Consider the following 26418-nt stretch of genomic DNA (forward strand, 5'->3'; position numbering starts at 1 on the left):
ACAGTCTTCTGGCAGTGTGAACATGAGTGTGTCCTGGGCCACACTGAAGGACTGCCTACTCAACTGACGTCCTCTATTTTCCAGCAGACTAGGCACAGGAAGGGCACTGCTGCCTCCTGGTCCATGTACCCTCCGTCCAAAGCTGTGTTCAACTTTGCATTATTTTGTTCTTCCATTTTTCATGTGAAGTAAAAAAAAAAAAAAATCCACTTCCCATTTATTCCTGTTTTTCCCATTACCCTAACCCATTTGTCTTCAAATCAGCGACTGGAATAGAAATTAAACCACAACCAGAAAACATCTTGTTTTTCACTTGTCTGTCTAAAATAATTTATTTTAGAAGCTAAACATTAAATTCTGTTTCCCCTGGATAATTTCCTCTGTCCTGTCAACTTGATAGCTACAGTTTTTAGTTTTGCTGGGCTGCTCCACATAATGGAGCTCAGGATTTATTAGGAGGACGGCTGCTTTACTCCAAACAATTTTACTGTATGAACCTGGACTGTGTGTGTGAACTCATTTCTACATATATTAACATGTTCTCCGGATACAAAATGCATTTACAGTGCTCATTACAATACATTAATACAACTAAACAGTGAAATCTGTCGGGTTTTTGATGTAACTGACAGAAACTTTGGGCTCATAACAGCATCATCTAAACCCTATCCTCAGAGAGAATGTGGATATTGCATAACAATACCCTGGACTCAATGTTAGTGTTCTTAAAACTGATTACTTCTGCAATATCTGTGCATGGTAACTACAGTATGGTTAAACAAAGTCTAATGTCCTACTACGGATTTGCAGAGAGCCCAATATTTGTATTTGTATCTGTATTTGTTGAGGCAATAAAATTATTTGTATTTGTATTCGAATAAAAGCAGAAAGAGGCTTAAAAATCCTGTTTTTGTTTTTATTATGCTTTAAATTTTAGAAAATTAAAGTGTACAATAAGTGTTCATGAAGTGTTCCCTTGGGAGCACTTGTGTGCACGCGTGTATCAGTAGCTCAGCTTTATCTTTGGGGAACACCCCCAAATCCGGGAGTGATGTCCAAATTATGAAATGTGCGTCATGTAGCAGGTGGATGTGACTCCCCTCATTGACACCTGCTGATAGACGTAACAGCGGAGCAGAGGAGAGAGACAGAGCTGGTATTTGACTTTTTTTTTTTTCTTCCCGAAAACAAATAATTTTTAAAATGTTTGTATGAAACAAACATTTGTAAAAACCCACTATTTGTGCTTTGCCGAATAACGTATTTGTATTGGGGCACTCCCTTATGTCCTACACACCTATCCACCATCCAAATTCCAAACCCTTACAATCACAGTACTTCCTGCATTGGTACTGAATATTGGTATTAGACAGAAATCATGAGGTTTGGAATCATCCAGTTTCAAAGTAAGTTCCTACTAGGATGAAAAATGTAAAGTGATAAAAGCGCAACAACAAACCTTCACTCAAAGTGACTCGGCTCCAAAACACCGGCTTTCCAAATTCTAAAGCCAGGCAACCACTGTATGGATTAAACCAATTTTAACCCCAGATTGGTTGCCCCTCACTAATTTTAGAATTGGGCAGGATTTTTGCCAGATTGGTTTTTGTCTGGTGTTCAGTTTGAGCGAGGTCGCGATGCCTGATTAAATACCGGAATTATCAAGGATCTGGCTGTCAGCTGGCTGCAGTTTGAGCAGTTTCACTGTCCAATTTCCCACATGGGCTGCTGTAAAACAAGCCTGTGTTATTATGATTGAAGTATAGTTTACATTTTGTGGCAAAAACTGTAGTGTTGACTGAGATGCTGAGATATGAAACTGAACTCAGCAGCAGAACAGCCAGATCATATTATCTGTATCATCCAGACATTTTCATACATTTGGTTCATAGTAGAATTGCACAAAATAATGCTGCCTTTCTCTCTTTTTGTCAAAATAGTTGAGGATATGCTTTATTTCTTTGAGTAAACTTTATTGGAATTGTCATTGGATAAAGACAACTGGGGGTCCTTGCTTACAGTCAGTGTGAGCTCCATGTCGTGGCTGCTCAATTGATCCATGCAGTGTGAGCATAGAAGTTGCAGGTTCTTGCTGTGCAGAAAGGCTGATTAAAATGTGCAATGTTCAAGACTAATAGAAATTTACAGAGTCTGCCCAGCTTACTGCAATCTATGTTGGCATTTAACTGACAAGGACTTCTTGTAGCTATGTGAATTATGTCTGACAAAGCATGACCTTGTTATAACACTGCAAAAGTCATTGGTTTTAATTTAACCACAGTCTTCTCCTATCCTTGGCCAAGTAGTTCTTTGAACCAAGATGATGAAGGCTGCCTAACCACAACCAAGTAATTTCAGTTGCCTAAACTTAATCAAACATTAACCATAGCTGTAGCAGTTCAATCATGATTCACACAATGACATTGAAGGCCACATTGAAGGACACAGGAATTTTGCCCACTTTCTTCATATGTTATCTTGTTTCTCTCCAGTTTCCACACATGCACACACAATATCTGAAACACGTAGAAGCTCATGATGTGTCCCTCATATAGTCTCACCTCTCAGAGGACACAGACATTGTTAAACTCAGGCAGGAAATGAGTTCTCTGCTATAATATATGACACACAGCAGGCGCCAGGCCTCCCTGATCGCCCTGCCCTTCAAAACTGATGGATTCTAATGTGTCACCACATGAAAATGTGTCATGGAACAGGAAAAAAAATGGAATGCAAAAATACAGATAGATGGAGAGAGGAAATGGAACAAGAATGACCCACAAATTTATCAGCATCTTAAAGTGGAAAGAAAGAGATGTTTCTAAAAAATCCCTGTTCTAATGCCTTGTACCTGCATAGAAGAGAGTATTACTTCTTTGTTGAGAGCTATATTTTTGGAGCATGCAAAGAAAAGAAACATTAAATCACTGCTCCTGTCTTTCTTGTCTATTTTCTTTCCTCTGTTTTTCCAGACACCCTGCATTTGAAAGCAGCCATCTAAAGGGAAAAGGCTTTTCATTTCTGCCTCTGAAGACGCGTCAGGGGCCTGGGCGTGAGTGCATTGTTCAGTGGAGCAAGGCATTTCCTGCTGCAAATGAAGACCAAAACCCATCCTCCAGGCTGAATTATTAACAACACACATGCCTAAGAATACTAGTGTCCACAAGAGAGTGGGAAAGGAAAGGAGAGAGGAGTTGGGAGAGGAAATGGAGGTTAAAGGAGGAAAGGGGTAAAAGAAGTGTTTTATAGCGATTTCAATTCCTGGGCCGTCTCTCAGATTTAGGAGAACATCCAGGACAATGCACTAATTAGAAAGTAGTAATGGACAGCCAGAATACCCACTACGTCCTCATAACTACAAGACAAAACCAGTCAGTTGTCATTGCCTTCCAAAATGACCCACATAACCCTTTCAAAAATGATTCATAAACTTGGTTAAGGTTAGGGAACTATTCTGGTCATGTTTCAAAGAAAATATTGTAAATTGTAAGTATGGATTCTCAAGATGATGGCAGTAAACTGATACAATCAGACAATAACGGCCAACCTAAACATTTTGTTTTTAGAAAGGCAGCAACTGAATCTTCCATAAGTGACCTATGTTACCACTAGGTATAGTGTCCCTGATGTGGGTATATAATAAATATTCAGTTGATACTAATAAATGATCACCTGTGATGGCCCACTGGCAAGCAAATCTCTATCCATGGTCAATTTGTATAAATTTACAAAGTATAAATACATTTCTGAGAACAGAGGAATGCCATGAGTTAATATAGTAATATGAAATGGATACGCCAATACGTTAGTTTAGCACTTCCAAATATAAAGTAAAAAAAAGTTAAAATTGATACAGCAGAGGTTGAAATTGGGTTGCATCCTACACTTCCCATAATGCTACTCTATAGAGTCTTTTCATTAGACTGTCCCTGCTTGGTAAATGTACATATCCAACCCAAGTAGTCACTAAATTTAATCTATAGATTCGTGTACATGGACATGAATTCCCCATTTATTTCAATGACACTCAGCACAACTTTCAAACTATTTTATTTCAATAGGAAGTATCTTTTGTGTAAGTCAGGACTTGGGAGCACAGAAGCTGCATTATCTTTTCTCATTTGTTATTTGTTTCATTCCTCAACATTTAATCATGAGATTTTATCCTTTTTATTTCTTTATTTTAATTTTACCATTAAAGTCAATGGTCCGCATCATACTTCCAATTGAAATACATTAGTTTGAAAGTCGTGACTATTGTGACTATTTCACAAACTCCCATGATACTGGGTTGACACGTTTTGAACTCCACTTGCCCAGTTTGTACAGGCTTTTAATTATAAATTTGGAGTCTCCAAGTCAAAGCTTGAGACAATAAAAAAAAAACCCTGCTGATTTTATCAAGATTATTTTCTCAGACCTGACAAAGCTTCTCCAACAACACAGAGGATATTATACAACTGCTCTCATAGGCTCAGTAATACTCCTCTTTAACAGTGGATTTAAAATAAAATATTTTTTAATATGTTTAGGTCACTGTAAAGTCACTAAGCCCTACAAGACACTTTCTAATCCCTTATAAATATTACACAAATATTATAAAGGGCTTAAAATGATAAACTAATTACTGTAGTGCTCTGAAAAAAAAAGTTAATTCATTCAGGCATTTTTAAGTCTAATTTGGAATTGTATCCATTATGTGATGAAAGGATTAGCCCCTAAATCACCTTTTTGCTATAATGCTCCTCCAGATGTTAATATTTTAAATTAAAGTTTAATTATAATTATAGTTCTATGTAATGTGTAGGGCCCTCTAATGGATTCTATAGGCTTGACCTCACATCTCAGCAGGGTCACTTAATGAAATTTGCATGTAGTGTGTATGCAATCAGCCAATCAGGATAAGCTGACTCTTTTCTCCAAAGGCTGCACATAGAAAAGGGATAGTCTGACCTCATTCTGCATCCATATCATGACCCCATAAACACTTTCCTTTCCTGTCTTTCAAATGAATGAATGTACAGACCAAATAAAACCTTTATATGTGTTTAAAGCTGATTATCCTCAGTGATCAATATGGCCAAGCGTGACAAATGCAAATAACTTTATCTTAATGAAAATTTAGTATAAAACAGTATATACGTGTATTTATAAAGTTGTAAAAGAAAAACAGTTTCCAATTTTATGGTCAATATGTGTTCCTATTTTGACTATTTGACCTATTTAACTTTATGGTGATTGGCTGTTGAACTGTTTTTTCGTGATTGGTCATTTTATTTGTAACGGATAGCTGAAGATGAAGGGTGAGGCCTGTGGAAAATAGAACAAATGTGATATAACAATTAAATAAAATAGCAAAACAAAATGAAAATGTTCTTCATCTCTTATTCACCCTGATCCTCACTCTAGTTCTACATCTGTTTAATAAAAGTAAAATGTGCTTTCTTCCCCCAAAATGCAGCGGTCTTTTTCATGCCCTGAATGTTTCCAATGTACTGCTTTTGTTGACTGTTAACAACACAACCACATATCCTCTGTTATTTCAGAAATAAGATCCACACAGGAGTGGCACTAAAGTACACTTAAGGCGGCCACTTTTCCAGACAGCACAGTGGGGAGATAAGAAACGCAGCTGCAGCAGTCAATAAAGAGGCCAGGAATAGCAGGAGGATATCGCTGAGAGAGGTAAACAACAGTGAAGAGAAAAATTTCAAGAAAAGGTGGATTTAAAAAAAAAAAAAAAAAAACCTTGTCTGGTATGGCTTCTAAAGGTTTTTGTTCAGTCTGTGGGTTAAAGCAAATTCTCAACAGTGCTTTTCAAAGCTCTTTGTGTACAGAACATTCTTAACACACATATTCCTCAAACGACCCTTCACATCAGCCCTGGGCTTTTGCTAACAATGTATGATCAATAATGCATTTACTGCCTAAAGGAACATTCCACTTTTTTTAAGAACCTTGATTTAATATCTGTAAGTCTGACCATCATTCCTATGAATGATGGTAACATTTTGTGAATTTTAGTAAGATTTAGATGGCAACAAATGTCCATTAACAAAAGGAGCAGTCAGTTTTTTTGTTTTTTTCTAATTATTACCTTTTTTTTTTTTTTTTAATTTTATTGATTAGATAGTAATAGTGGAGAGATGACATGAAAGGAGGGAGAAAGAAAAAAGGTCCCCAGGTGGACTTCCATCTAACCCCTAAACCACACGGACACAGCTAGCAGTCAGGTTTTTGAACTGCTCCTAATGGGCAGGATGGGTCAAATGCAGAGGATAAATTTTATTTCATTGTATGTGAGTGCTGAGTAATGACAATAAAGAAATATCAATGTTCTTAAAGAAACCTTCATTAACCAAATGTATTTGGTTAATAAAAGGGGTAAGTTTATTTGAATTAGTACATAAGAAATGTCTCTTCTAAACAATTTCTCATGTAAACTTTAACCTACAACACAAGATGAATTTCTACTGTAATTAAGTGGTTTACATTATAAGGTGTAAACCTGTGTGATCATGTGACTGCTCAAGTTACTTTCTAGATAAAAGAATGAAACAACGCTTTACAATAAGGAACAAAAACATAGTTGTATGATAACTCAACCAAGAGTCAATACATTTTCACAACAGCCTGTCTGAGAGTAGTTTGTGTAATTTTACAGCAAATGCAGTTTGTGATGACACCAACTACATCACACAGAACTGTCCCGCTGAGACGATTACCACTAAACATGACAGTCTCAGCTTTGTACACGAGTCCAATTAGACTCCGTCCCCTGCTGAGACAGACTCATTAATAGCACAGACAAACACATCACAGAACAAATTTGAACTTTGTCAGGCTCTCTTTGGCTCTTTGGCCGTGTTTTGAACACTAGTCATCCTAGATATCCAGCGTCACAAAGCTGCTGGATCAGTTAAGTTTAAGTTTTGATCTCCGGCTATGAGCACGTAGGGTGGAGGAGGGTTGAATAGGTGGGGTTTGTGATGTATTTAAGATATGATGAGATGCAATGGTTAAACTGAAGCTTGATGTGTGCAAGCACAACCGCTTTTTCTTTCTGCATCTCTTGCTTTGTGGTGCATTCTGGCAGTCAAGTTGCATTGTGGGTAATGTAGGTGCCGTTTTTGAACAAGAAAGAGGAATGCATGGAATAAAAAAGAACATGATATTGAAATTAGAATATTAAATTCTATGTTTTTGACCTTGCGGAACGTAATTACATTATTCTGTCTGGGTAATCATAGATAAAGAGTGGGCTACAGAGGTCTGGTCACCTCACTCCTTTCTAACTCCACCCCCCAGAATTCAAGTGACTGACTCAACTTCTCTGTCACTTGATTGGCTAGTAGGCAGGCTGATTATACATTTTGAGTTTAAACTGCTCTTGAGTAAGGTACCGGATGTCTGATCTACCCCATTTACATGCAAGCACCGCTAATTAGGTCTTCGTGATAGAGGCTGCAACGCAGAGTGAGAGACACAGCTGGTGAGAGACATGCATACAGACTGTCATTTACATGCTTCAACCCTTCTACAAATTATACCATAGCACAACATGCGATCATGATGGATAAATGTTTTCTCCCTGTCATCATAATACACTCTATATATACACGCTGTTTATATTTGATGACCTAGCAAATTAAATCATTAAAATAAAGGTTGTCTTATCTTCTGCAACATATTTCAGTATATTTATCTAAAGAATCAAAACAGTCTGGGTTTCATTAGTTGAAGTTATACCTCCATTTTTAGCATTAAAGAGCGTAAAAAAGAGGTCTAGTGAAGGTGGTTTTACATTACAAAGGGGTCTGGGAAAAAATAGAAAAAAAGCAGTTCCACCTGTCCCTTGTTTCCTCACTGTGTATTTTCTTTGTTTCTGTCACACATTCTCTCTCTCTCTCTCTCTCTCTCTCTCTCTGGCTTTCTCTCTCTTTCTCTCTCTCTGCCGCTCTGCTCGCAGTGGGAAATGCGTGTAGACGCATCTCTTGTTGTCGTGCCATCCTGCTTGGTAACAAAGCATTGGTTTGAATGGGCTGACAGGTCGTGAAAATTTCATCAGCATGAGAAATGCCTGTTTTTCCCTCAACTTTCTGTTTACTGCTATCAATAATTTGTGAACAACAAACAGCAGATGTCTCACACCCTAACAAAGGCTGTGTGTGTGTGTGTGTGTGTGTGTGTGTGTGTGTGTGTGTGTGTTTGAGTATGAAACAGATGTTGCTCACTGCTAGAAGCAGACAAGGATGGACTTGGAGCGCTGGAGCTAATTGCAAATTAATCAATCTACTACCAGACCACAGCACCAGTGCAAAATAAAGTCATACTGCAGTAATTGTAATAATAGTAGGACAAGCAGTTGTATTATGGACAGAAGAGTACCTGGCTGCTTTAGCGCTCAATCTGGAATATGTTGTTTCTGGAGAACATTTCAAAAAACAGATTCAAAATCCTGCATTTAGGATCCAGGAAGGGCCTAATGAAAGATGTTACTGAGTTGCATGATGGGAAGTGCAGGGTCCAGTGTTTTTGTCTCTTGTCAATCACCCAACTTCACTGAAGTAAAATACTTAATCCTTTTTTTTATCATTATTTGTTTATAGTGCAATACAAGTGACCAATATGAAAGTAACAACATATGACAGAGCACAACAATAGGGAAAAGTAGACTGAAACAAACTGACAAAAAGACAAAAAAAGGCAAAACAGTAGCACCAATAACAACAAGAACAATGAAAGAGCAAACAAACAAACAAACAAAAAAGGCATAATGTTTAGCTTAGATTTTCTTATTGTAGCATGCATGTGTTTAGGTAGGTGTGTGTGTGTTTGTGTGAAAGATATAGAGGGGAGAGAGAGCATAAGGGGGAGACACTATTAACTAAAGGAAGAAAGAAAAAGAAAAAAGTAGTAAATAACTAATAAATTAGCTACGATGCTCTTGGAGGGCATCTCTGGTTGGGCTCCAGTGACAAAGAGGCGCCAGGGTACATCTGGGTTGGGTCATGTCATGACAGCTGGGTCAGGGCAGAATTTTATGTATTAATTTTGTTTTCCCTTCCTTTTAATTTTTTTTTTTTGTTGGCTTGTTTTGTCCTTTTTTATTCTTAATTTTTAGCCCTTCTACTCTTCCTTACTTTCTTTGCTCTCACCTGCTTCAGGCTGCCAGACTGAGGATCACTGAGTAGTGGTGCTATGAGAATGGACGGGGAGGGACCAGTGGTGTAGGAGTATGAGTATATAATGGATATGAGAGAAACTGTACACATACTGCTGGAAAAACTCCATAGGAGCTTGTTAGCCTTTGTGTGAACCATGAAGCGTTTAAATTTTAACAGCAAATGCTGAAGCAGGTCCCAGGAACACATTTCATTAAGACCAATGAAAGAAATCCTCGATGAGAGATTGAATTCAAAAGCTAGCAGAACAACCTCGGAAATTTTGACCTGATGAAAATTCAGCAAAAGTCACAAAGACCTTGGTAGAAAATAAAGAAAACACTATGTTCAAAGTATGGTTTAGTTTTTCATCACACCCAGTAGGTTTCTGGTATTCTGGTATAATTTCACATTTTAAAAGCCAAGAACAAACACCAGCATTCATCACCCTTTACTGTACCACCACATTTTGTCTCACTGGTGCATGTTGTTATACAACTTGATAGCTAACTAGTGCAACCCAGTCTCACATCATAATGTGTAACAGCTATGTTGGTCCACAACGCAAACATATTAGTTTCACAACGGCTCCTTTTATTCTCAGTGGAAAATGCAATATTTTAAAAAACTTTTGGCATTAAAACACATTTTGATAACATTTCTATCAAGAAATGTGCACTGTTTTTTCGTTATCTTTGTTCAGTGAATGTATATGATGTTTAGTTTGTCAGTTATTATGGGGATTTTTTCAGGCTTTCTATCGTTCTACGGTGGTTGCTATGGACGCTGAAACCATGTAGCTTCCATGTTTGAATCATTGTCTTTGCATTGTGTAGTTGTTTATGTTATAATACCTTCATTGCCAAGGGCACATTGTAAGACTTTATGCTCTCTGCTTCCCGTGTGAAAATGTTTTCAACAAATGTTAATAAAAGCGGAACTGTGGGATTCGGCCTTCAACCTTTACTTCTCATTAGAGAAGAGAAGGAAACTCCCCAGAGATGAAAGGCAGATAGGGATTTGGCCTTCAACTCTTAATTCTCAGCAGAGATTGAAAGAAACTCCCCAGAGATATGATAAATTAATCAAAAAATACCTGTTAGGGTGACTAATATGGGATGTTTGTGACACATACGGCTGTATGTACAAATACCATCACTTAACTTCATACAGTATCTCTTTCAGCCTAGCAAACCGGGAGATCCACATGTGCAAATGTGAACTCTGTTTATTGCAATAAAACTCCGAAAAGACAGATGCTGTCTGTGACTTCATCTATTATTAAGAGGAAAATTCCCACAACAGTAGTTATCTGAGCTGTTATGTTATTTGTGTTATTTTATGTAACTGTTTGAAGATGTAAATAAATAATAAAAACATAGATTCCAGAGTGCCCCGGGGATGAATTGAATTTGAAATTGCAGGTTGCAAAACATGAGGCGCACTGCACTGCTTTTTTTGTTGAAGCCTACAATTTCAAAAAAGGGCAGCTTGCTGCGTCCTTTGAAACTTTTGCTAAGCAACCACCAAATTAGGGCGCTCCTGCAAAAATGCGAGGTACTCAGTAATGCAAAAGCAGCGAGCAAAAAGCTTCATCCTCATTGAAAACAATTACAAAAAGCCGCCCCAGTCTGCTAAAAAGCTCTCTGTCTGATCAGGGCCTGACTCAACAATACAGTAGATTCATATTGAAGGTTCTATATGTAGAATTGTGAAGCAAATTTCATGTTTTTTTTATGGCCAATGAGTGAATGGGTAGTAATGTAACGCAAAAAATTAGACCTTCCCTGACTTTCTCTGTAGTTTGTAGTTTGTGAACTGATTCCTATATGAAAGACCCAAGCCGGATTTTCTGTGAAAATCCAATGGAAGTGATGTTTTCGCATGCTCCCGAATGTCTTGCCTCTCTCTCGCTAACATCAATAAACGACCGGCATTACTACACTATGACACAACAAAAACGGTGGTATCCGACCAGAAACACTCAGTAGATATTAGCTCTCCAGCTGATGATACAGCTAGCTGCCTCCAATGGACAATGCAATGGTCTCATGTTGCGAGCACACGAGCGCAAGCACCAGAATGTTGACTGCAGCTCATTTAACGGCCACAGATGTCACTAATGAGAAGGAATTTCTGATTCCTACATACAGAACCTTTAAAGCCATCAGTTTTAATTAATTCTCCATGCGAAATAAAGTTATATCTGAAATAAACCAAAATCTTTGGTGTCTATTTTTGTTAACGTAGATCATCTGGATGATCGTGATTTCGTGATGCAGTGTAATTACTAGTTCTGCTGTACTAGATATTTGATATATTCAGTATCAGTTTATCTACATATTTCAGTTTATCTTTTTATGACCCTATTTACAACCCTACTTTGAAAACTGGAAGAATTCATTTGTGTCAAGCTGCACGGTGCAGCTCTAGGGAACTAAAGTTTTTAAAAAATATTATGTTTTTAAGAGATTTGGAAGTTTTAAATACTGAATTGAGAGTACACTGAGAAATTTAAGGAGATGGTAAACAAATCTGCTTAATCAGATTTTAAATATCTAATTGTTAAATGGGTGAAAATTAATTTTATCCATATTTGAACCATATTTGACAATGCCCCCAGTTGTTGACTATACTCACATGAGCTTTCTATAACAGTTGGTCCATTGTCTATACCCCCTTTTGTTGCTGAGGTATAAGCCTTCAAACATGGACTGAGGTCAAGGTTCAAAGGAGCCACGTAGAATCTTCATACATATTACGCTCCAGGTCGAGACCTTTCCATTGATGTATTTGGTTTAGCTCTACGACAAAGTTTTAATTTTCTCATTTCATGAACACAAGCCATCCCAGGCCTAGTTTCAGAGAGCACTTTGAAGGACCAATATATAAAATTAAGCTTTTTGTTTGTTTGCTTTTTCTTTTTTAGTGGAAATTGTGACCAAAATTAGTCACCTTCAGAGACAATATTTCTGACAATCTAGAGCATAACTACAGGCTTGGAGGAAGGCCTGAAGTGCTTGGGTTAGGGTTAGGGTTAGGGTTAGGGTTAGGGCTGAAAAGACCAACCCGTTCTCATTCCCAGGTCATCAAATACTGACACATGCATAAGCTACTATTTACACGACCCTGGAGATTTTTTTGTATGTTTATGATTCTTGGTTTTGGGATTTTATGTCAGTATGACATACAGTAGCCCATTCAATCAGAATCAGAATCTGTTTTATTAGCCAATGCAAGCATAGATAGAATGTGTCTTGGCGTTTGCTCCCAAAAAATGCAACACAGATCATAAATAGACAAAAGGCAATAATAATAATAATAATAATAATAATAATAATAACAACAATAATAATAATAATAATGATAATGAAATAAACAAAGTAATATTAAAATTAAGTTGAAATTTTAAAATCTATTTACAGAATGGAATAGTAAAAGTTTTAAAATGGTATATAAAACTTGAACAAAGTATTGGCTGTACAAAGGAAATATGGACTGTGCTATGGACAAAGAAATGAAGTGTATGAACTATATGAAGGTGACAAGAGCAAAAATTAAATTTGACAAGTGCATTACTAATTAAATTATTTAATAGTGGAGGTTGAATGCATCTAAAGTCCAGTTTGATGAAATATATGAAAGTGACAAATGCAGTTTGGTCACCCCGTCTTCATCCTGTTTATATGGCCATGGTACAAGATTTGATGGACACACACACACACACACAACTTTGGAGGGCTTTATTGGATGACGTGGCTCGATATTTGTTTTAAGACAAATGATGCCATATTAAATATCCTCAGCCACATATTCTTGTAAATATCTCTCTATACAAAGCAAGGAATCTCTGTCTGTCTGTATGTATGTAAGTTTCTCCTCTGCATATCTGAAGAACTGTTCATCCGATCTACTTCATACCTGGCACGTGGATTGTTGGGGAAACAATGCAATGTTGATGTGTGAAGTTGTCTGGATGAGTGGTTCTTGAGAAATATATAAAAGTACCTCATAAACAACGTTGCTTCTTGAAAGTAGATTTGCTTCTTCACTCTTCACTCTGCCATTGCCACCCTGATTGTAGTAGGAGGTGGGACTACATCCGTAGTGTTAATGACTTAAAAAAGTTAAAAAGACTTAAGCTCTACTATTGAACTGCGTACTGGGAATGAAACTTGGCATGAACGTTCAAGACTTAGTGCTGGATGTTTCAGGCATGTTCAGAAATCTATGAAAATACCTCATAAACAATGTTGCTTCTGCTTCTTCTTGTGCATGTGGATTCAGTGAGCAGAAATACGTACAGCGCCACTCTGCCATTGCAACTCACATTGTGGTCGGAGATGGGATTACATCCATAGTGATAAGAACTATCATAGAGAATGAATTGAAAAAGTTTCGAGAGTTAAGCTCTATTCCTGTTCCTCACAGGTGGGAACTTTGTATGTATGTTCAAAACATAGTGCAGGATGACTCAGGCACTGTTTGAACGGGCACTACAGTTCATCTGATCAACTTCTGCTCAACTCAAAATTGTAGTCTCCAGATATTCTGCTTGTGAGGTGTGTAGGGGAAGGGCACAACTCTCTCTAGATATTGAGAAATCGGCCCATTCCTATCAGGCATGTTTTGAACAGGCACCGCAGAAGTAAAATTAAATGAGCAACTTCCCTTTTTACAATCACAGGCTATAAAACGCCTTTTCTTAACAGAGATAGTGGCGTTTGGATTCGGGTCGTGGCCGACCAGCGGTAATTTGAAATGGAATGAAGCCCACTGACAACAAAACTTGATTTCTCAGAATCAAAGGAGAAACAGTTCAAACTGATGTCCTTAATATTAACCTATCGTGTTGTTGAGTTATCAAGGACACTTTCGTGTTTTTGTGTTGAGAAATGTTAAAGATATCATTAAAAGAAAAGGTATCATTTTGATGTGAGACTGGAATGATCACTAATACTGAATTACTATTGAATGGCAGGTAGTGCCTGTAATGGTGCCAAATCAGACTAAACCAGTCACCCAGTCATGTGGGAAGTTTTTGAGCTTAAAGCAAGACAATACTGCTTAAATTTAAAAGATTAAATAACATATTCTTACTTTTACAATGGAAAAGTTGAATTCATGAGCACTAAAGGCACCATTTCACAATTCAGTCCACTCAAGGGTTTTGCCGCTACAGCCTTACTTGGTCTGGAATGACCAGTATTTTATGGGGGCTAACGTTAGCAAACTTTAAATAATCATTGCTGTGTAAGAGATAATAATGAATAATAAGGAATTATAGCTTGGAACGGAGAGGAAAATTATTATGTTGTGCAAGTATAAATGAATCATTAAACTGAATGTCTTTGAACGACACCGAGGCACATTTGCTTATGTACGACCTGGAGACATAGCTGCAGGAACATGTTTTGAGTAGGGAGGGCTACACTTATGAACAAAAGACCAATGTTGCAGTTGGCAGGGACTGAGAGAGGTGAGGGTTGACACATCAGAAAAAAAAGGAAGAAGGCATAAATCTATTCAAGTGCCCCAGTAAGCCATGACAGTGTAACAGTGAGCCAACATGTGCAATACCAGGACCCTGAAACTAAAGCAGCTAAATCTTAACTTATTATGTACACCTGCACTTTTCAAAAGCTGTGTAAATCAATATAAGCCTTGCCCAGTGCCCCTATGGTAGGTCAAAATGTCCATAAATATGTTGCTGGTTGTTTTGGGGATAAGCAAAGAGAAACATCACTCAGGCTTGACCTAAAAGTCTAATGCACTTCTATCCGGTGGTAAACAAAGGGTAACGGATATACACACTCCCTCTGTCTATATAATATACAGTGCTGATCTAATGGAAGGCAAACACTGATGCAGTGAAGGTAAGAGTTTGTCTCCATGGGAGGACTATGACTTAATCCACTGGTTGTTTCAGCTGTGTTTGTGGTGTTGGTGGGAGAGCAGAGCAGCTTAAAGCTCCAATCCCTGACCTGTGAATCCCTCACTGAGGTACAGCCGCTGATTACACACCATGTGGCCAGCTGTGGGCAGCACACACACACACATACAAATATACTGTACTCTTTCAACTCTCACACACATATGTGTTCACACACAATTGCACCCAGTCTGCAATAAAGCACACACACACATGGACACACAAACCCACGCAACATGAGCTCTAGGTATCAAAACAGGTACTGCTGAGTCCACTGACAGTCTAATAAATCTGATGTCAGAGGTCCTGAACTCTGCAGCAGGACTAAGAGAAACTAGAAGAATACAAAGAAAAATAGGGGGAAAATATAGAAAGCAAAATACTTCGAGGCCTCAACAGGAAAGGACACATGGTTTTCAGATGAATAGACAAAATATATATGTTAATATTATATATATTCCAAAATAAAATGTAATATAATCCGCAGACTGGTTGGTTTCCCCCCAAAAATTCAGATTGACTGACTCTTGAGTCGTCTTTTGTAAAGCATCACAAGACATTGTTATAATACCATAATCATAATACAGTACAGTTGAAGTGGTGCTCATCAGAACTGCTTCACACAAGTACTGTGATTGTGTGGTAATTATTTTAATCAGAAAAATGAGATAAACATAAACATATAGGAACAGGGAGCTGAATGTAATTGTATAATTACTGGTATGAGATTAAAGATAAAGCCATTTGTTGCAGTGTGTGATTATTACACCAGAAGTTTAGCATTCCTTGCAGTGGGTGAAGAATTTGCTTGAAAGCATCACATCATTAACAGATTTTCTATTAGAATGTACGCCACCATTCACCTGAAGTTAAAATATGTGTGTTGTCCACACTATGTGTAAATTGTTCATTTCTAGCAAATATACAGTTCTTAAGTTGTTCTCTGTAGTCATTGTTAGAATACAATTAAATGAAATGAAAGCAATGTACTTTAAAGCCATAATGTCTGAAGTTAGCTTTTTTTTTTTTACCCTTTGGGGGTAGCATGCACTCCATGCCTCACTTTATAGGTCTGAGCCTGGAACACTGAGATGATTCAACTAAAAACCAACAGACTGCACACATTTTAGCCAGTATCATCTTATTTTTCAATAACAAAAATGACGCCATTAGAGTGTGAAAAATTCTATAATCACACACATCTTGCGACTTAACAATATTAGAAGACCAAAAACAAAGTTATCATGGGACATTTGCACCATTTACTGGCAAGTTTCAGCTTTAATTTCCAATATTTTGAGCATTAAAAGCTGCGACCATCAGCAGTTTTCTTTTTTGGCATCCTGAGGGCAGCATTACAAGTTGTAAACACAACATTGACATATTATCCCCTTATAAACTTGGGTGGCAAACATTAGCAAACACTTGCCCTTTCACACATTCAGCAGACACATAGCAACATAAGCATTCATTTTGAATGTGTCCCCTTTCAAATAACAGTAATTTGGTCAATTGTTAATGTAAAATATTTCTGAGAGCAGCTTTAATTCATTGTGTCATTTTTCTTATCCTTATTATTTTCAGAGTTTCTAGAAGCCAATTAGAATCAGAATTTGTTCTGGTTTTATCAGCTCTGATTATTTATTTTGGTAGTTAACAGCATTGCAAAGATCTTAAATCTGCCTTTCTGAATCTCTGTGTTCCATGTTTGTTGTCAAGTGAAGCCTGTAACAGAGCTGCTAAATGCATGTACACACTGTGCACCAATGTGATGTTTTCTATTCTGCACACATTTGATTGGTTCTCTATCACTGCTAACCTACTGTAGCACAACATCTGACTCAAGCTATTTGTCAAGTTAAGTAAAAGCAGCAAGAAAGTCCTCAGGGAGATGTACATTTGACATTATTTTGGAGGAACTGTAATAGTATGTGGCATATGAGTGCAAGGCAGGGACTTTGATGGAGCTGAAGGGCAAGACAGGGTGGGGAATTTTTTTTTTTTTTTGATAAACCATCTGTGCATCCTGCTGGGCATATTGTTGGGATTCAGACAGGAGTAGCCTCATACAGATGAAAACACATCTTTAAGTAATGTGGCAAGAAGACGCATCTTTAGGCCTTTCCTCTTTGTACATAAAGTGCAGCTCAGCCAAGTTTTGTGACAGCTTGTCAGCTTGTCTAATATCCATTTCCTGTTTGTGGCAGGTCTTTTCAACCCCAGCGAGGTGAGACTGCCTGTTTTTAGAGCACCACTTCTCAGTTTTAAGAGAAATCTCAATTTTCCACCTGTCAGACTCTATTATTTATCCATTCACTTCTGTAATGTCATTTTTTTTTTTTTCACATTTTCATGCGCAGATGTAGTTTGTGTGTGTGTCTGTGTCTTGCTGGGTGTGTTTGGCTGTGTCTATGTCTATAAGTGTGTGAGAGCCAACTTGGCAGTGCAGTTCTGGTATCCAGCAGAACGCCACTTATCATCTGGGATCACGTTTTTTTTCGCAGCATGTAGCGCACACAGGTGCCACCGGTGTGTGTGTGTCTATCATTCAGACAGTCCCTGTGTGAACCACTCAGACTCAATTGCCAGTTTGTCACAGCATTTCCTGTCACGTTGCCATGGATCAAACTGAACAGAGATATACTGAACTACACTACTTCACACTACATTGAGCAGCAGTGATGGCTCAAATGTGAATAGAGGTTTGAATACATGTAAATACTACAATATTTGCTCTATTTTGAATCCTTTAAAAAGATACCTGTATATATTATTTTTTGCTTGAGATTTGTCTTTCCCTGCTTTCCATTAGTTGGTTTAGGTCTTTTAATTGTGATCCTATGGGGCCATTCTGCAGACGTTTTTGTCATGGTTTGGCATAGTGAGCAGTTTTCTAAAGGAAAGCTGGGCAGACTAAGCCAACTGTCACTTTTTACTTGTGTATTTCTCAGCAGAGCCTAAATACTGACATATATATATATTTTGTTTTTTTACATACCTGGATTTGGTCTTCTCTAAAACTGTCATTTTAAAGTCTTAATAATTTATGTGAAAGTCATAACAAATGAAAGAATACTCCACATCTTATGACAACCTGCTCTGTGTCACACGTGACGGTGCCTCTCATATAGACAGGCCTGCTGTATTTTGCAGACTCAGTTTTATTTCCTTTGAAGTATACTTACATGCTTCAACTCGGGAACTGACACTCAGCACACGCCACATATCATGTCAAACTTTTAATAAAAGAATGTGAAACACTGGGGGGAACAATGCCAACATGCTCTGACATTAACGTGACAACATGCCATGACAGGCATTCCTACAAATGATCTGAGCACATAGCAGTATTAGCTAAAACAGTGATTTAAAACATGACTCTGAATGCATCAACCTGACTTTTTCAGGCGAGTTGTTCCTGGGAAGGTCCATACCTGACTTCAGGAATTAAAAGATCAGAAAGATTACGTGGTCCAGGCTATGCAAAGTCACTAAGGTAATCAGTAAAAACTTCACATTTCAATTCTAAAAAACTGAGAGCCAATTAAGAGATAGAAAAGCACAGGAACTTTGCTCTCTAGCAGGTGAACATTTAGAAGCTAAAGAGACGGTGGGAGAGAGATTTTTTTTGAAGTTGGTGAAGCCAAAAACAGAAACAAAATAGCCATATTGGACTTATATTGTATAAACATGACTCCAAAATCAATGCTAACCTTGATCCATAGCTGTAAACAAGTTCCCCAAATCAGCACAAAATTGTGTTAACAGGTTAGAAGAGAAAAATTCCCTTTGGGGAGATCATGACTGAAAAAGAGCCCTTAATAATAAATGCTGTTGAGATTTCAGTTCATCAGTGAATAATAAGTGAATAATAACTGAATTGAATGAGACAATAAAGATGATACTAAATATCACTTCTTCTAAAAACATACAGTATATATATATATGTTTAATATTTTTTGCTTTATTGCAAAAATTTGCAACGTCAACCAAAATTTGTAACACCAACAACAAAAAAGCTTTTACTGTTATAAAGGTTCCACAAGGCTGCAGTACTGGCAATGTGTGAAATAATGATATAAAGGCTCCACAGACATCAGACAGGATTAACAATGACCCGTCACATAAAACCTTTTAAAAAAGTGAACTTGGTAATCTTTAAAAATTTACCCACATAAAGAAATCAACAAATCTGAGTCAAGGGACCAAGTATGAAGCCAGTTCCTGTCACAACAGGTTTTTTCTTGACTGGAATAAAAGAAACACCAACATTTGAAAATCATACTGGTGTTCAGAAGTGTTGAAGGTCAGCAAAATAGTTGTCTTTGTTCTGCAAGACAACCAAACCTCCTTAATTATAATATGAGGATGGGACTGAAGCCTTTAATAGTTGTTTTCTCTTAAACACTGATGTCCTTCCATTATTCTACAAAAATAGCTTCTGTGGAGTGAAGAGCACATGTGGCATGAAACTGTGCTGTAGTGTCTACTTTTAGGCTTTTGTTGTGGGAGTAAATGATAGGTTTCAACAACAAGTTGTGTGTAGGTGGATAATATGCTCATTACTGTTGGGTTTGATTATTTGTCATCTCCTGGTCCTCCTCACTATTTAGGTGGTATTAACAGTAACAGTTATTCCTCCAATAGTAGACAGTGGCAATGTAATGATCTCATATTTCTTTATGATTTCAATCCCAGTTCAAAGATTTATATATATATAAAATCGATTGGCAGGGGAGTCACGTCAGTGGGTTTGTTTTCACACAAGAACCCCCTCTACCTGTGGATTGATTCTGCAACATGTATTCTAATCTACATCATATATGGGTGTCTTCAATCACGGATAATAATAGTGATTCTCTACCTTTTCACTGCTGACCTCACAGGAGGCTGTAAACATAATGATGTTGCCAAACACTTATTGCCACCAGCCAGCAAAGTGCACAAGAGGTTTGCGCTATCCCTTGAAATTCCAACCCCCATTGTGGAAGCACTACACTATAGCAACCTCGACAAACCAGTATGAGTTGATATAGGAAAGCAGAGACAAGGACAAGAACCCTCGTCCAGCAGTATGTGGTAGAGACCACTACTGTGTATCAACCCCAGATCTTTGCTGTGCTGGTGAAACCACAGGTACACAATCACACTTACTTTTGTGCCTTGACTTATCCCTTTGTATGGCATTCTTTTAATCTCTCTCACACACACACAACTGGATTTAAGTCTGGTGTGTGTGTCTGAAAGTGACTTAGGTCATACCCACACACACTAACTGAATCAGAAGAAAAGAAAAGGTCACTGGCTGACTGCAAACATCTGCAAGTTCCTTCAAGATAATGAAATGAACAACTCATTCTACCTAGACTCTCTCACACATACTGTATCTCCGCCCAAAATACATAAAAATATAGATTAAAAATAAATAGATAAGTATTGTAAGTATAATGAGTATATTTGCCTTGCCCACCCAAACGTTCACACACACACACACACACACACACACACACAGTGATCACTCAGGGGTTGGAAGTGTTCTCTGGCTGCAGCTCAATTTGTCCTTTAACTAAAAGGTCAGGCTGAGTGTGTTTTACAAAGGAGTCGGTATTTCAGAGCTCATTTGCTGCATTTTACTTCTAGCTTACAGCTGACAGTGTTGAAGGCAGCAATTTACAGACAGACAGAGAAAAGCAGTGAGAAAGACACCAGTTATGTTTCCATCTGACCGTCAAGTGACATTTCATAGAAACTCAAGAAACGGTACGGAATGAACGTTCAGTCGTTCAATCGGTTTTGGTCGAAGTAAGATCAAATTAACAATCTATAAAAAATGGACAATGTATTTCAATAAATACGATAGATTTGTATTAGAAGAGGTTGTTATTGTCTCTTTTTTCTCATCTTTTTTAAAGTGAGTCGGGAAACGAAGAGAAATGTCCTCCCGTCATCCTAGTAACGTCTTCGTTCTCAGGCTATCACAGCTGAGCGCCCCCCTTTCCTCTCACTGCCAGAAGGGGGAGACAAAAGTCCCACACACCAGCTTTAAATAGAATGAATCATCACTTTGAAGTATTTTGAAACATTATTTTAAATTCAAGTGAGCTGATATAGCCTGTTTAGTAATTGGCAAAATTGGAACTGTTTCACTGAACTGTGGGGTTCATGAACAGTAGTAGATGCACAGTTTTAGATGAGTCCAACTAGTAAAAAAAGTTTGAATGAATCTGTCACACCAGGCCACATACATGATCTTAGTTTTCAAAGCGATACTTTGTTTGCTCTGGTCTGAATCAGTGGATGAGTCTGTACATTTGGTGTCTTTTCCCTTTGGTTCAGTTTCTTTTCACACAGAGAAGAATCCAAGCAAACCAAAATGTATCACTACAAGCCAGTTGAGAACATTCACTCTGCTTATTGGTCAGTTGGGGAGCGAGCAAGAACGTAGACACAGGAAAAAAGGTTCTGAAGAAGCTCTTCTGGCCAAATACAACATTCCAGGTCCAACCTCGATTCATTTGCCGGCTAGTTGTTAGCAACTGTTAAATTCACTCATCTGCATCCCAGCATGCACACCTGGTACAAACTAACTGCTTCAGAGTTCATTTGGGACCGGACAGAGACTACCTCCTGCAAAAGGTCTTGGTACGTTTGTTTTGGTCCCAACCCAAGTGTGATTACTGTGTTCACACCTGCCCGAACAAATCACACCGAGGGGGAAAACGAACAAGAGTCCGATTCAACCGGACTGAACAGCACAGGTATGACAATGCCCTGAAAAGATATGGCTTACTGTCAACAAATCTCAAGTTCAGGGACAAACCAACAATGCATTGATTTGCATTGTACACTGCTACACTGAGTGCCATGTTCCTTCACCACAAACGGTTTGGGTACGTTAGTTTAGAAACAGCTCCAGTGCTTTGCTAGCTTGTGCTACATATCACAATCTCTTGACTTTGTGCTACACTGTAAAGAACTTTAGTGCAAAGCCAAAAGGTCGTGTATGGAAGTGATATTGACCATCAAAATCCTGGTAAAACAGCGAACAAGCAAACACCCCAAAAGGTCAAAGTAACAGAGTGTTAGTGGGATCAGTAACTGCAATGTAAATACTGAATTTCAAACTATAATCCCTTACACTACCTGATACTGAAAAAAAACACATTATTGTGACACAAATGGCCAACACTGGCAGTCAAACAACAATGTTACCAATAAATAATTTGTGAGGGCAACAGAGCAAGGAGGAAGGGAATGAGGCAAAACTTTTTTTTAACCAAACAATGACATTACCACCTCCCTCTGACGAAAGTGTATATAATCAGATCTGAATGTTATCCAGATATATAGATACATTTGACAAGTGTAAATGGGGCCTAAAAACGAAAACATATCTGCTATATTTCATCTACTTTGCAATACTGTTAATAAAATGTTCTATCTTGATGTAGAATTTTTGATGAATTTTAGATGTGAAGGCGGGAAAGAGGCGGTATCTATATAAACAAGATAAAGTTTCTGGGACCTTGAAACTGTGAGGAGGAGACAGAGAGAGACAGCAAGAAGAAATGTTCAGCTTCAGCCAAAGCAATGACAATCACATATTCTAAAAACAAACTGAGAAAATGTCACCAGTGAAGAGAAAGATGACATTTTTGAATTCTAGATTGTTTAGTTTTCACTCGTCACACTGGGGAAAACCAGACCAGCTTCAGTCATCTGTTCACTATATGATGCCTTCTTCCAATATGTTCTTCAGTGTTTAATATTTAAAGCATGTCATGAGGCTTCCTCTCAAAGTGAACACGCAGAAGACACCAAGCAGCATTATGAATTAATGAGGAGGGTAAAGCTCAGGGCTTGACAACACATTTGTATAAAAATTCACTTTTATAGTCGCCTGGTCACCATCATCACAATACTCACGTAGCAGTATGTTAATAATCACTCTGCACACATCAAGATTAATACACCAGCCTCAAAAATTTAAATTTTCTCTTAATTGGATGTTTGCTTTTGCTTTAAAATTCACTCTTCTGTGTTCATAAAACAAATAACTTACTAACTTGAAAACCTTATATTCCCAGAGGTATCGTTCACTGAGGATTTTGGCCACACGCATTTGTTGTCGTTTTTCTTTTTTTTCCCCTCCCCATCCACAGTGTTTCATTGAGTTTTAATTAGCACAACAAAGAATCAAGTGTCCTCCACTGACATCACTCTGGGGACAAACTCAGACTCCCAACAGCTCTCAAAAGGAAGAGAATACTCACAGTTTCAGGAGTTTTGTGATATGTAAAAGATGCTTCAGGTACATAATGTGTCACACTAGAAGGAATACTTACGTTGCAACTATACCCTAACACCACTTTGACTACTACAAATCATTTTGTAAATTAAACTTAATTCAACATTATATAAAAAATACATTGGATTTGGATATACATTACTTATAAATACATTGCAAGAATATGGCAATTATATGAGCTTTGAACATCAATACATTTCAAATTCTATTACATCTTTCTACTTTGTTAGGTTCAGTTTTGCTGGTGACAATACATTTCTGTTGGTTCCTTTTTCATTGTGTTTTATATGCAATCAGTATGTCATGTATTACTACATGCATCTTTATTCCTAGACAACTTAAAAGGGTGGAACAGTAAATGTGTAGATTGACCCTGTACCTGTTATTAACCTGTAAAGAGTCTGAGATGAGGTTGTACACCAGTAGGTATACAGGAAAACTAATTTCATAATTTCAGGATTCGTGTTTTTTAAAAATGCGCACACATATAAATATATTTTGTATAATGGATTTATTGACTTCATTGTTACTATTTATCTCAAGATGAAGTCGGTACATTTTCATCTTTCATTCTTGAAGTGAGTGGGAATTTAAATTGGGATTGGGGATTGTAAAAATATAAATCGCCATAGGAAAAAAATCTTAAAAAGCAAACAGAAACAGATTAACCAACTCTCAACTGATTTGTTATGAAAAGTCAACATTTCTCATTGTTTATTCATATTTAAAGAAATAGTTTGACATTTTGCTAGCTACGCTTATTAGCTTTTTTTGCTAAGTTGTGGTTTTACAGAGAGCTATGTGCTTTAACAATGTCGAAAATGTATATATTACATTCTTTACATTTTATAGACCAAACAACTAATCGATTTATTGAAGAAATAATCAGCAATGTGATCGATAATGAAATAATTGTTTGTGGCAATTGTTACAGTGTTTCCCCTATAATAGTACAGGCCTGGCAGGCCGCCAGGTCAACGAGAACCCCGCCAGGCCAAAAAATATTTTTTTTAAATGCCAAAAATGACGCCAAATACCCATTTATTTGCAAATCAGTAGCGTTTGGGAGCCTCTGAGCAGTGTGTCAGTTAATAAATGCTGCAGCTTGAGGGTTTGCTCTGAAATTAGTGACAATGGGTTAGCCTAACCTGACGACGCTAAACAGAAAAATAGAGAATGGAGAAATGTGTGGCTGCTAATCACCGCCCGCCCGCCCACCAGGCCAAACAACTCAACCAAGGGGAAACACTGATTGTTAGTTGCAGCCCTAATTATGGGGTTATCAGTCATTAATAGTTGTGTTTCTGTCCACCTGGTGAATGGAAGTACAATATTCACTCTCTTTCAGCTTTGTTTTCTGGCTCTTGCTGCTAAATGCTCCACCGTGTTCACCAGCTAGTCTACAGCTAACTGTGTCTGTTTGCCATTTGGTGCTGAGCAGGTAGTGTACAGTAGCTTTTTAGAGCTTTTTCTCTGAAAACAGCTGCCTGTTGCTGCCAGGAACACTATGAGAGCCAGACCACATTGTCATTTGATTATTATAAAACTGTTGCTTACATGGAAACCTTTCACTAAACTCAGCTGAACTGAACTTAACCAACGTGTATTTTTCATACATGTACAGTTCTTTTTCATTACTCACAACTTTACTGAAGCTCTCTTTCTCTGCAAGTTAAGAACTACATAAATCCTTGCTTGAACATCTTTCAAGTTAGGAGCTGAGACATGGCCAACCTTTTCAATGTCTTTCCTGTTAATTTGTTCTCTTATCTGTTGTCTGTCATCATGTTGCATATTCCAGTATTTTGCATGTACTGCATACTTGTAATGTAATGCATTTAGTCCTGTGTGGAGTCCAGGAAGAGTGTCTGCTTAATGACTGTCCAGCTAATGGAGATCCTGACATACAAACCTCATTGTGAAGCATTTGAATGAGAACTACTTTCTACCAAATCCTGCCTGCCAACTGTGAAACTGCACAACAAGGTCTGTGGTTTATCCTAAGAAACCATGTCATTCTATTTGGAAAGCGCTGTTGCTGCAGAGTTTATTCAGTCATTTCTTGGTGCTTTGAATGCCACCATCCAAATGCCACTGAACTCCATTGTACTGAGGTGAGCTATAGCCGATATCTCTAAACCTCAACGAAATCACACCAACACTATTATCTCATGAGAGAATAAAAGGAAAAGATATCCCCTGATGTTTTTGGGCTTCAAGACATGGCTTTATAACACACACACACACACACACACACACACGGCCTTGAAGTATCAGCTTGCCTTTGTGCAGAGATGAGTAGTCAGGGGCTGTTCTTATCAATGCTTGATGATAATAAAGAAGGTGGGATGCTTTTCTCCCACACGGAGAGCAGATAACAAAGAAAATGCTGGACTGTCTGAGATACCATGCCTCAGACCAGCCTCCTATCCTCTCCCTCCGCCCTCCCCTTCCCTTCCTCTGTTCCCTTTTGTTGTTTGAGAGACACATCAGATCGTGTTGCGGAAGAAAAAGCGAATAGACGACAGGTGATACCGCGTCTGCTCGCAGGTAAGGAATGTCAGATGGTATTAAGAGGAGAAAAAAGCTGAGAGAAAAAAAGAGGACAGGGGAAAAATCAAAGAGCAGCAGGTGCAAAACAATGTCAGGAAGCTGGAGATATTAATGTACCTTTTATATAAAAGGAACATTTATGAAGGGCTTTAAAGAAAAGGCAGAAATAGATGAAAAATGTACATGAATTACATACATTACACAAGGGTATGTGGAAAATGAGATAAAAGACTAGCATTAGGTGGGCAGGAATCAAACACTATAAATGATGTTTATAAAAAGTAATTTCAAAGTTTAAATGGATTTAAGATTATTAGATGATATTGTATGATCTTAATCTCCCAACAGGTCAGTCTGGCTTATAAAAGTAATGTAAAGTTTGAGTGAAAATAACTACAACAATCTGACAAGACTTGAATAAGGGGTCAGAAGGGTCATCAAATTAAACTTCCATGCACCGC

The 26418-nt window shown here is 37.8% G+C and overlaps 1 protein-coding gene across 4 annotated transcripts in view; it reads right to left on the reverse strand.

Annotated features, from left to right (window-relative positions):
• Nucleotides 1-26418, reverse strand: part of LOC137188328 (inactive N-acetylated-alpha-linked acidic dipeptidase-like protein 2) — a 581495-nt gene that overhangs the window by 504041 nt on the left and 51036 nt on the right. The gene's annotated exons all lie outside the window — the stretch shown is intronic.

Source organism: Thunnus thynnus, chromosome 8 (genome assembly GCF_963924715.1).
Source record: "Thunnus thynnus chromosome 8, fThuThy2.1, whole genome shotgun sequence".
NCBI lineage: Eukaryota > Metazoa > Chordata > Actinopteri > Scombriformes > Scombridae > Thunnus > Thunnus thynnus.